We start from the raw sequence: 11,073 nt of genomic DNA, 5'->3' as shown, positions 1-11,073 counted from the left end.
ATCTGTCACAGAACCAGCTGCAGCATCAACATGCATCCGTTGATGGAGCTCAGTCCAGGCAACTGTCCAGGTGGCTTCTGGATTTGGGGGATTATCTGTGGATCAAGTCTAATCCCGGGCTGACTGGCCCCGTCAGTCCCCAGCAGCTTCAGGCTTCCCATCCCCAATCTTGGTGAACTGGACACATTCACCCATTCAGCAAGTATTTTTTGAGGGTCAGCTTTGTGCCAGGGTCTCTACGGTCTAACCCATGACCGGACTGGGGAGGAGTCAGCCCAGTGGAAAACAGGCTGCCTCCGTTAGAATGGGGCTTCTTGTTTACTACCGACATAAGAGAATGAGGTTTTTAGAAGGAAGCAGAAGTCAAATTCTGAAATCAAACACAAACTAGACACGAGATAGTTGCTATTGGGTCACAGCTGCATTCAGTTGGAGGCGCCATCCTGGCCCTGCCCCGGGGAGACTTACTGGAGATGGGACGTGGGGTTTTCGTTCTCTTTGGGGTTATTCCTGCCAGCCTTCCCTGCAGATGGCTCATCCTTCAGCGTCACCAGTGACATCCACCACCGGACAGTTCAGCCAGAGCCACGCGTGCCTGGAGCACCCAGAGAGCCAGGCTCTGTGTTGGGAGCTGGACACCAAAGTGAGCAGGACCCACTCTGCTTGGGTTGCCCCCAGCTCGGAGAGGAGGCTTGGCACAGCCACGGGCATCTGTAAGTTTCTGCAGTCGGCATGGAAAAGCATCCAGGGTGTGGGGAGTGGGGACCTGGAGAAAGCCTTCCAGAGCAGGGGAGAGCTGACAGGAACTTCAAAGAATGAACTGAGGCTAGCCAGGCCATGGAGGGGGAGGGTGGAATGCGTTCCAGGCAGAGGAAACTGATAGAGGTAAAGAAAAACAAAACAAAACAAAATGCTGGCTTGGTGGCTTGGCCTGTACTGGAGCTGTGTGGGAGACGAAGCCACTTTCGGCATTTATTAGAAAATTAAGCAGGGTCAGATGGCGGAGGACCTCGTGAGCCATTTAAGACATCTGGATCTTATGCGCAGCCCTGGTTCTTGCTCGGTGACCTGGTCAGGTGACCCTTGGAACCTCTCTGAGGCAGCACTGTGGAGGATATTTTATTTGAGAGTGGGGGTAGGGGTGGAGACTGGAGTCAGGGAGACAGATAGGAGGCTTTTGTGGGTAATCCAGGCCTGAGCTGATAAGGGCCTGCCGGAACTTGGCAGTGATAGCAGCGATTGAAGAGGCCACACAGATGGGAGAAACATTTAGGAAGTAAATTGCCGGAAGGGATGGGATGGGGAGACAGTAGAGGGTGACGCCAAGGTTTTCAACTGGGATAATTAGGTGAACAGTGACACCTTTAGATAGGGAACTTACTGGAACAGATCTGGGTGAGTAGCAGCGGCGGAGAGGGGGGTGATGTTCAGACATATTAGGAAGTTAGAGGTGATCATGGACCACTCAAAGGGGTGCCCAGTAAAGGGGGGGTGACCTGGCAGCCGGTGCAGAAAAGTCATCTGTCAGCCTCTTTTTTCTTGTTCAACAGATCCCCAGGTCCCAGGACCCTGCCTTCCAGATTTCTCTTCTGTCGTTCCCTTTCCCTTCCCGACCTGGGGCAGGGCCGGCTTCATGGGTGTCTGACCTGTATTGCTACACAGAGCCTCATGCTTAGTTTAATGCTCCGCTTTCGCTCTCTTGATTCTTAATTTTTGTACGAGAACCCTGCATATTCTTTTTGCACCAGGTTCCATAAATTATGTAGCTGGTCCCGCCCGTGGCTGTAGTTAAAAGGCTCCATTATCTCCCATACTGGGCTGTAGAGTAGTGTCCTGTTTCCCAATCTCCAAGACCTCTCCTTGCTCTCTCCGCACTGTGATCTTTTTTAACGTAGATCTGAGCACAGAGCCCACCTGCTGTGCTCAGAAACCCTCAATGACACCTACACACTGTCTGATAAAGTCCAAATTCCTTAGTAGTACACCAAGGTCCTCCTCGTTCTGGCCAGTTGGCCATAACCCACCTCTAAGCTTATTTCTCTCCTTCCTTTCCACCCCTCCCCTCCCCAACCCAGGCTCCCGCGGTTGCCTGTCTCCTAAACTCACCCAGCATTTTACCGACTCCACCTTTTCAACAGGACTACAACTCATTCTCTTGTATAGGGACCCTTCACCTTCACGCCCATTTCCAGAGCTGCCATTGCACCTCCAAGAAGCTACACCCTTCATCCCCAACCTGTTAATCAGTTGCCCTCCTGGGGGGGTCTCACCTTTGTGCAGTTTCTCCCTCCTCCGACCTGACATGTGAGTGTCATCTGTCCTGCCATTAACCTCCCAGGCCACGCTGAGGATCTGTCCCACCAGCCGCGACTGTGTCATAACACCCAGCACACGGTGGGCGCGCCAACCATGTGGCAGGGTAGAATTCAGTGCTTGCTGAGACTTGCAGCTGGCTTTTTAGGAAACACCTGGGAAGAAAGTTGGCCACAGCATATAAATCAGAGCCTTAGACCCTGGGTAAAGAGGCAAGATAGGAAGCTGTGGGCACACGGTCCCTAGGGTCAGGAACTGGTCTTCATCGGCTATGGGCCTCGTAGGAAGAGGAGAGTGTCTGAGATTAGAATTATATGAATAACCCTGCCTGTCCACCTTGCTTGCTTTGAATGGGGACAAGGATGGGTCAGGGAAAAAAAGAAGAACTTAAATTAACATTGTGAGTACATGAGGCAGGGCCTCTCCCCCCTGCTAGTTTTACTCAGAGGGGGACAAGAAGATTTTTTAGGTTTCTTGGTGCTTGTTTGACCAGTCATCCTAACCCTGAGGCCCCGGTTCATCATTGTGATCTGGGATTCTTACCCTTTGGAGGGTCATGGGTGGCCCTTTTAGAAATGTTGTGGGCCTAAACATTCACCTTCTGATGTCAGGGATCCTGTGTCCGTCTCTACTCATTTCAGCCTCAGTAGGAGCTTCTGGGATCCTTCCCAGCCCTGCTTCCCAGGCCCCTGCCCATAAGGTGGGCCCAGTTGGCCAGTGGGGATGGATCAGAGAGGACCCCAAAATGCCAGGGAGGGACCCAGCGCCCACCCAAGGATCTGCTCAGAAGGATGAATTTTGTCCCTCTCTTCATGTATTTGTTTCTGATTATGCAGGTAGCGCATGCTCATTGTGGAAAATGTGGAACATGCAGGAATGTAAAAATGCTGCTTTTCTCTTCTTTTTCTTTTTTAAAAATTTTTTAAAGATTTTATTTATTTATTTGACAGACCGAGATCACAAGTAGGCAGAAAAGCAGGCAGAGAGAGGAAGGGAAGCAGGCTCCCTGCTGAGCAGAGAACCTGATGTGGGGCTTGATCCCAGGACCCCAGGATCATGACCTGAGCCAAAGGCAGAGGCTTCAACCCACTGAGCCATGCAGGCTCCCCTCTTCTTTTTCTTAAGAGCACTGCTCTCTCAGGCTTATGATCCCAATCAAGTCTGGACCCTGGACTTGCTTCCCACTGTCTTGCATAAAGAAAAGAGAACTGGACTAGGAGTCAAAGATCTGGCTTCCCATCCAGTCTCTGCTGTGCCCAACTTTGATTTTTGAGTTAATATTTGTAAGTGCCTTTTGCGTGGGTGGGTGTTTTTCTCCACATGGACCTCTCTCCCTTGCCCCCAGGTTTCTTGGAATGGGGTCAATACAGTGCTTCCTCATGAGTCCAGACACCACTTGCTGTGTGACTGGTGAGAATCACTCATCCTCTTCGAGCCATGGTTTCCTCTTTTATAAAACAGGGACATTAGTGTCTGTTTGCTAATGGTGACTGATGATGACAGAGTGTACATAAAGCTGTATTGCATGATGCAAGCAAAAGATATTTGTATGGCCGCTGTTGCTAATACTACCCATCAGCAAAGCATTGACTCGTTTACTTGGTCAAATCCTGATGCACTGGTACATTCAGTTTCCTCTTCTGTAAAATGGGAGTGAAAATAGGACTTAGCTCATAGGTTAATATATGTAAAGTACTTAGAGCAATGCCTGGCACCTATTAAGAGCTCAATAAATGTTAGCTCGTTGAACAGACTGTAGTATTTGTTCAAGCCAAGAAAAGACTTTTCTAATAGCACAGGAAGAAAAGATGGGGGTAGGCAAGGCAGGGAAGAGGAGCTGCCTCATTCAGCTGGCCATCAAAGAATTATTAGAAGCCTGTGAACTTGTTCTTCGGAAAGTCTACTGAGTATGGGGAGATATTTAAGAGTGAAAATCCCCAGGCCCACTTATAGTAAGGTAGGAAAGACAAGAAGCTGTTCGCATGATAGTTGGGAAATAGGGTGGTTTTGAAAATTTTGAGAAATGAAGACATTTTACAAAAAGAGGTGGCTAAAGCCCAGAGTGTTAGAACAGGTGAGCTTGGAAGAGGAGTGGAGATTTGACAAATAACGTCACCAATTCTCCCATCACACTCCCAAGTGTGACATCCTGAAGTTCAAGTCCCTGGTCTGCCTCTTACTGGTTGTGTGACCTTGGGTAAGTTACTCCACCACTCTAAGCCTCAATTCTCTCATTCAGAGAAAAAAAAGCGGGGGGGGGGGGGGGGGGGCATTAATAATAGTACCTACCTCATAGGGCTGATGAGAAGATGAAATAAAGTGCATACAAAAGGCCCTTTTCTGTGTGCCTGGAGCATGGTGAAGTTTCCATGCGAGCCATTATTTTTCTTTATGAAAAGTGGTAAGAGGCACCGAAGCACAGAATCTTGGCAGTAAGGAATTTTAATTCTACCTTAAATTTTCCAGAAAGGAAGCTTACTGCCTCAGGAGACATTTTTGAATGAGGCCAAAAAAGGAAACAAGCATGTTCTGAGATATTATGAGATGCCAGGGATACCCTGAGCACTTAACTTATTCTTACAACCACCCTATGATGTAAGTACTATTGCCTCCATTTTACAGTTGACCCAGGTCACAGAACTGAATCCGACCTCCCTGTATCTTCCACCCTTTGCTTCTGGAGACTTACACAGTATAGGTCTTGACCCTGTTTGAAATATGTGAATAGTCATCTTCTCCCTTCCCTACCATCTTTTTTCTAAGACAATAATGGTTACTTACAATAATGGTTTTCCAGATTCCTAGAAGACTTTTTGTTTATTTGCCAGGACTCTTTACTTGTGATGCCCGAATGAAACTAGGGTGCAACAAAAAATATCCATTTATTCAAAGTTCCTGGGTTCTACCAAAAGAAAAAAAGAAAGAAAGAGTCCTTGGACATGGTTAGAGAAAGGAAGAGATGATGTGGGAGAGCAAACACCTGAAAACAGAGAGATGCAGTTCTTCTCCCACCGTGGAGGAGCCATAGGCTGTCTCTGAAGGATGGGAGCAAGACTTTTGTCCTCCAGTCCAGCCTCACCCTAGTGCCTATTCTGCTGTTCAAACTTGGTCTTGATAAAGGGGGGCATTTTTTTTAAGGATTTTATTTACTTGACAGAGATCACAAGTAGGAAGAGAGGCAGGCAGAGAGAGAGAGAGAGAGGAGGAGGAAGCAGGCTCCCTGCCTAGCAGAAAGCCCGATGTGGGACTTGATCCCAGGACCCTGAGATCATGACCTGAGCAGAAGGCAGAGGCTTAACCCACTGAGCCACCCAGGTGCCCCTGGGGGCATTTTTGAATGCTGTAGGAAGTAGGCTGGGGTGGGAGGAGGTTAGAAGGATCGTGGTCTCCCCAGCTTCAATGTAGAAATTCTAGATTGTAGCCAGAAAGATAAATGTCTAGGGGTGTGTGTGTGTGTGTGTGTGTGTGTGTGTGTGTGTGTATTAGTGGTGAGTGTGTGCCCTAGTGTGTGTGTGTGTGTGTGTGTATTAGTGGTGAGTGTGTGCCCTAGAGTGAGCCTTACATTAGCTACACAGTAAGACACCATGGGGGCAAGGAGGATGGGAGAAACCACCCAGACCTGGAATGTCCACAGCCTCTAGGTAGAGCTCTGCTTAGAGGCTTATTCCCTCCACTCCCTCCTCCTCCTTCCTCTCCTCCCATCCTCCCTCTCTCCCTCCCTCTCTCTTTTTCCCTCTCCCTTTGTGCCTTGTGGTGTTTGAACACTCAGACTCCAGTCTTTTTCCACTTTCATGGATTTTGTAATACCTGAATACTACCTCCTCTGTCATTACTGAAATTAACTTTACAGAGACTCATTTAAACAAACAAACAAACAAAAAACCCTTATTCTATCTTAAACAAAAGAAAGGATCTGGGGTTTGATAATCTAATTCTATTTTTTGTAGTAGAAATTAAAGTACAGGACAATTCAGATGGGGGGTTTCATCCGTGTGCTACCTACAATCATCTCTCCTGCTCAGGAGGCCACCCCGTGCTTGGGGAAACAGAAACTGGGTTCTGGAGCAGAGAACACCAGCATCAGGCCCAGGCTCTGAAAGTGGCCTGGGTGTATCTTCTGAGCTGCAGTTTCTCCTTGAGTCAAGCTGGGATGATTAATAAGTTGTAAAGTAGAAACAAAATAATTGATGTGAAAGTACCTCAGAAAGCTCTCGGAATATTCTTTATCAGGCATTTCCTTGCTCTTGGAGAGGTGGGGTCTGGAATGCTATCTCCCTGGCCCAGAACTGTTGGAAAATTTCCTAAACCTCCAGCGTTCAGAGCAAGGTCTTTGGCTAAGGTGCTGCCTGACCTGCGGGGGACACGGTGGGAACCGCTTCCCCTCTTTGTGCATCAGGGTTGTGCCCTCCAAAGCGCTATGGGTTATGACAGCCCTTCTCAAACTTGCATGAAATCAGAGGAGCCTGTTGAAATGCAGATTGTCACTGTGGAGCCTGAGAGGCTGCATCTCCAACCGGCTCCCAGGGGATGCTGATGGCTGCTGGCCCACAGACCACAATTTGAGTAGCAAGGAGTTCTAGTACTTAACACCTAGAGGTGTCAAAGCTTAAGTTAGGTAATACATCCTGAACATTTAGCCTGGTGCTGACTTCAGGAATTTACCCGATAGAGAGCGGCTCTATTTGACAATAGACAATATTCAGTATTTGACAATTTAACAATAATCAATATTATAGTGATTAGCATGTATGGGGGGAGGGGTGGATAGAGAGCTCACCCCAGGTAGAACAGAGAATGATGAGATTTATTGCATCTGTGGGGTTTGGAAAGAGCAAGGTACCAGGAGTCAGGTTCAAGTTGTAGCTTTATAACTCCTGGCACAGCAGGATATATTTTTGTTGTTGTTGTTAAAGATTTTATTTATTCATTTGACAGACATAGAGATCACAAGTAGGCAGAGAGGCAGGCAGAGAGAGAGGAAGGGAAGCAGGCTCCCTGCTGAGCAGAGAACCCGATGCGGGACTGGATCCCAGGACCCTGGGATCATGACCTGAGTCGAAGGCAGAGGCTTTAACCCACTGAGCCACCAGGTGCCCCACAGCAGGATATTTTTTGTAGTTTGGGCACATCTCTTAACCTTCCTGAGCCTCAGTTTTTCCCTCCACAGAAGGAGAGTGGAATTGAATTAGATGGTGTCTAAGGATCCTCTTAGCTTTAAATCAAAACTTGGGACCAATAATCCCTGCTCTACCCCCACTACAAAAAGACACTGCTAACAGGCCTGACCTTGGCCATAACCTTGAGCTGCATCTGTTGTAGGGATGGGCCTGCGCTGAGCTTGCCTTGACTACAGGGAAGATGAATAACTAGAGAGCTCAGCCTGGTGCCCTTGGTGCTCCTTGAGCCCCGGGTGACATCACCCCCGGAAGCCTCCGTTCCTTGGCCAGCTTGTCCGAAGTCCTCCCTGTTAGAGTGGGATGATTTGCAGCCTAAGTGGGAGCGGGTTTGCTGCATGCCCAGGAAAAGGATGTTAAAAGGACGCACTTTCAACACTATATCCCACTGCTTCACCGCACTGGAGGCAAAGATGATTCATGACCAACCTCCTTGTAAGCATATATCACACCTAGCAGTTTCTGCCCTTATGCATGTCCCTCCAGATTCCGGATTCAAGACCCAGGCAGCTAGACCCCACAAGAAACTTGCTTCTTGGTGGAAGAAATAGGCACCCAGCAACTTAATTCCCAAGTGAGAACAGACCAGCTAAAATGCATGAGTCCCATCACCTCAAACCCCTTGTCAGTGCTACCCCAGACAGTTTATTAACCCACATGTCTGTGCTGAGACTGTGTGTGTCTCAACCATGAGAGACACCTATTGAGCACCTGCTGCATGCGTCTGGTTAGGCAAGGTCACCTGAATAACTTATTTAACCTGTGAATTAGATCCCAGTGAAGGTGAGCCTGGTATAAATGGGGGCACTCTGGTTCAGAGAAGCTGAGTGACTTGTTCAGGGTCACACAGCAAAGCCTTCAAGTATCATCCCCTGAGCAAAGCCCACCAGGTTGGGCTGACCCCTCCCTTCCCTCTCCTCTGTTATAAACTTGCATCAAAGGCCCTGTCCTTCATGGTTCCATTTGGTTATTTACATCTCTCTCTCTCTCCCTCAGTCTAAAGAGCCTGCTCCTAAGGCCCTTATAGGCATAATCTCTAGGCTGTTCCATAGCTGACCCTAGGAAGACACTTTGCCCAAGGAATACCTGAAATTCAGCATGGTCCCAGCCCCCTACTGCTCAGCTCTGGGCTGAGTGGGGAAGAAAGAGCTCAAGACTTCACTGCTGACTTTAGGGGCCTACCACCGGTTGTTACAGACCCGACCCGACCCTGAAAGAGAAAGGTCCACAAGTCAGGCTGGGCTTGGTTATAGGTTTGAGGAGGGGTGGGGGTGAAAATCGGGGGGAGAGGAGATGGTCGAGGGCCTAAGCAGTCAGGGCAGGCTGGGGAAAGGTGTAAGAAGGGAAAACCAGGGAGCAGTTACTCAGGCAGAGAGGAGAAAGGCTCTGTAGCTGAAGGAGACAGGAGGCAGCAGGGGAGTGGGAGGGGGAGGCAGCCAGGTGATCTCCAGGGGGCTCGCCCTTGTGGGGGGCAGGGGAGTTCTGGGGCCCTAGAGAAGGTGGGGGAGGCTAGGTCCAGGGACTAACCCCTGCTTCGTGCTAGCAGGCATTCTGTATATGGAGTCTAAAAATGTTTATTACCCTTTGACCCAGTAATTCCACTTCTGGGAAAGGATCTTAAGGAAAATCTCCAAAATCCGGGGGAGGTAAAGCTATATTCACAACAGTGTTCATCACAAAGCTATTTATAAGAAGGTAAAAATGGAAGCAGCCAAAACATTTCTCTTGAGAATGGCAAAGAAATCAGTATATCCAGCAGCCATTAAATGTGATGTTTCAAGGCCTCTGAATAACATTCAGATCAATTATGTTAAAATGTTAAGGGAAATGGCAGGTTACACATAATAACAATAGCCGCCTTTATTGAGCCCTATTTTCTAAAGCCACTTCCTAGGGGCTTTCCCTATTTGGCCTCATTTCATCAATACAACAACCCTGATTGGTGGGGGTGGGGGGGCAGTTACTCCCACAGAACAGATTTAGAACAGAGGCTCACACAGGTGGGAGGGGTGAAAGCCTTGGGATTGGCACCCTGGTCCAGCTCTGGTGTGTGCTGACTGCCACCTTATATGACACAACCACATCTGGCAAGGAGACCGGAGAGAAATTTATGGAACCCTACAACGGTTCTTTGTCAGAGTGGGGGGTGGGGGAGGGGTAACCCCCCACCCCACTTTTCTGTATTTTCTAAATTTTTCCCCGTGAAGTTGTGGTACCCTTTTTGTATCTTTTCCTAATTTTCAGTTCTTTATTCTGCTCATCATTCTGCCACTCACTCCCCATCCCCCCACCCCCATTTACCTGTAGGCCTCGGTGATTTCATCATCTTGTGGATATCCTTTATTCTTGGGGGGCCTCGGGTGATCCCACGGTACAGAGTTGGCATGATTTATTTACCTGGCTCTCCTGTTGAAGGACATTTTCCCCTACACCCCTTTGGACAGAAGGTTGCATTGGCTTCAAGAACAGATTGAGAAAAAAGGACTTCCAGGCAGCTCCGCGTGTTGTTCCGGCAGCCTGGGGTTAGTGCTCCAGATTCCAGGACCGTCCTCGTTGGTAAGCAGCCGGCTGGAGTGACTGGGTCTGTTTGAAGGATCAGTTTCTCTGGACTCTTAGATTTCCGGCAATTATATCCCTATTCCCCACACTGGCCTTGGGGCAGCTCCATCAGCTGACCCTCCTTGGCAGGTGTGGGGCTTTTCTCTTTAGGGGAAGTCACAGATTAGGATCCCCCACCCTTGATTCATATTGACAGGCAGCTAATTCTGTTTAGCTGTGGGCAAATCTTCTTCCGGAAGTCGGTTATTCCAATGCCTCTGGGCCACCAGGATGCAGAACTGACTCTACTTCATTCAGTGCCACCAGCTTCCCTGGAGGTTTGTTAGAACAAATGTAGTTTGAAAAACCGGAACCGAGCCAGTTCCTTAGACAAGCCGTGCAGCCTGCAGCCAGCGTTGTCGGGCCCTGGGCTCTGTGCTTCACTTACACAGAATAAGGAGGGGCTGGAGTTACAAGCTTTCAAGCAGCTGCAGCTTTTCGCTGTAATTCTTCCAAGCCTTAGAAAGACACAGCACTACGTACTCGCTGTGCGCTCCTGGGTGAGTCATTAACTTCTCTGAGCGTCAGTTTCTCATCTTTAAGATGGAAGTAGTGAGACCCACCTGGAAGGATTGTGCGGATGACATGAACTAACTGCCAGGAGTTGGGCACCTAACAAGCTGGCTGTGCCTGGAAGCTGAGCAGGGAATCATGCTTCTCCTCCTTAAGGATCAGAAGAATGGAAGCCCTTGGCTCCCTTAGCCCCGGTCGCCAGGGGTTTCCCTGGGGCTGCTCAGGAGAGCTTGTCTTTGAGAATTTCTCATCAGGGCAGGGAAGCCTACTCATTTCTCAGCTAAGGCAAAGGTACTCTGAACCACTTAAGCTAAAAACAAAAGCAGCAACAACCAAACATCCCTTCCAAAGACATCTCCAGACCTCGTTAAGAGTCCGAGCGCGTACAGCTGCTGTCTGCCCGGCACATCGCACACACCAGGCCCTGCTTCAGCCTTAGCTTATCTTCCTGACATCCCTTCATCCCAAGCCCTAG

This window comes from Meles meles, chromosome 13 (genome assembly GCF_922984935.1).
Source record: "Meles meles chromosome 13, mMelMel3.1 paternal haplotype, whole genome shotgun sequence".
Taxonomy (NCBI): Eukaryota; Metazoa; Chordata; class Mammalia; order Carnivora; family Mustelidae; genus Meles; species Meles meles.
The sequence above is the reverse complement of the archived record's forward strand: the minus strand, read 5'-3'. Positions refer to the sequence as shown.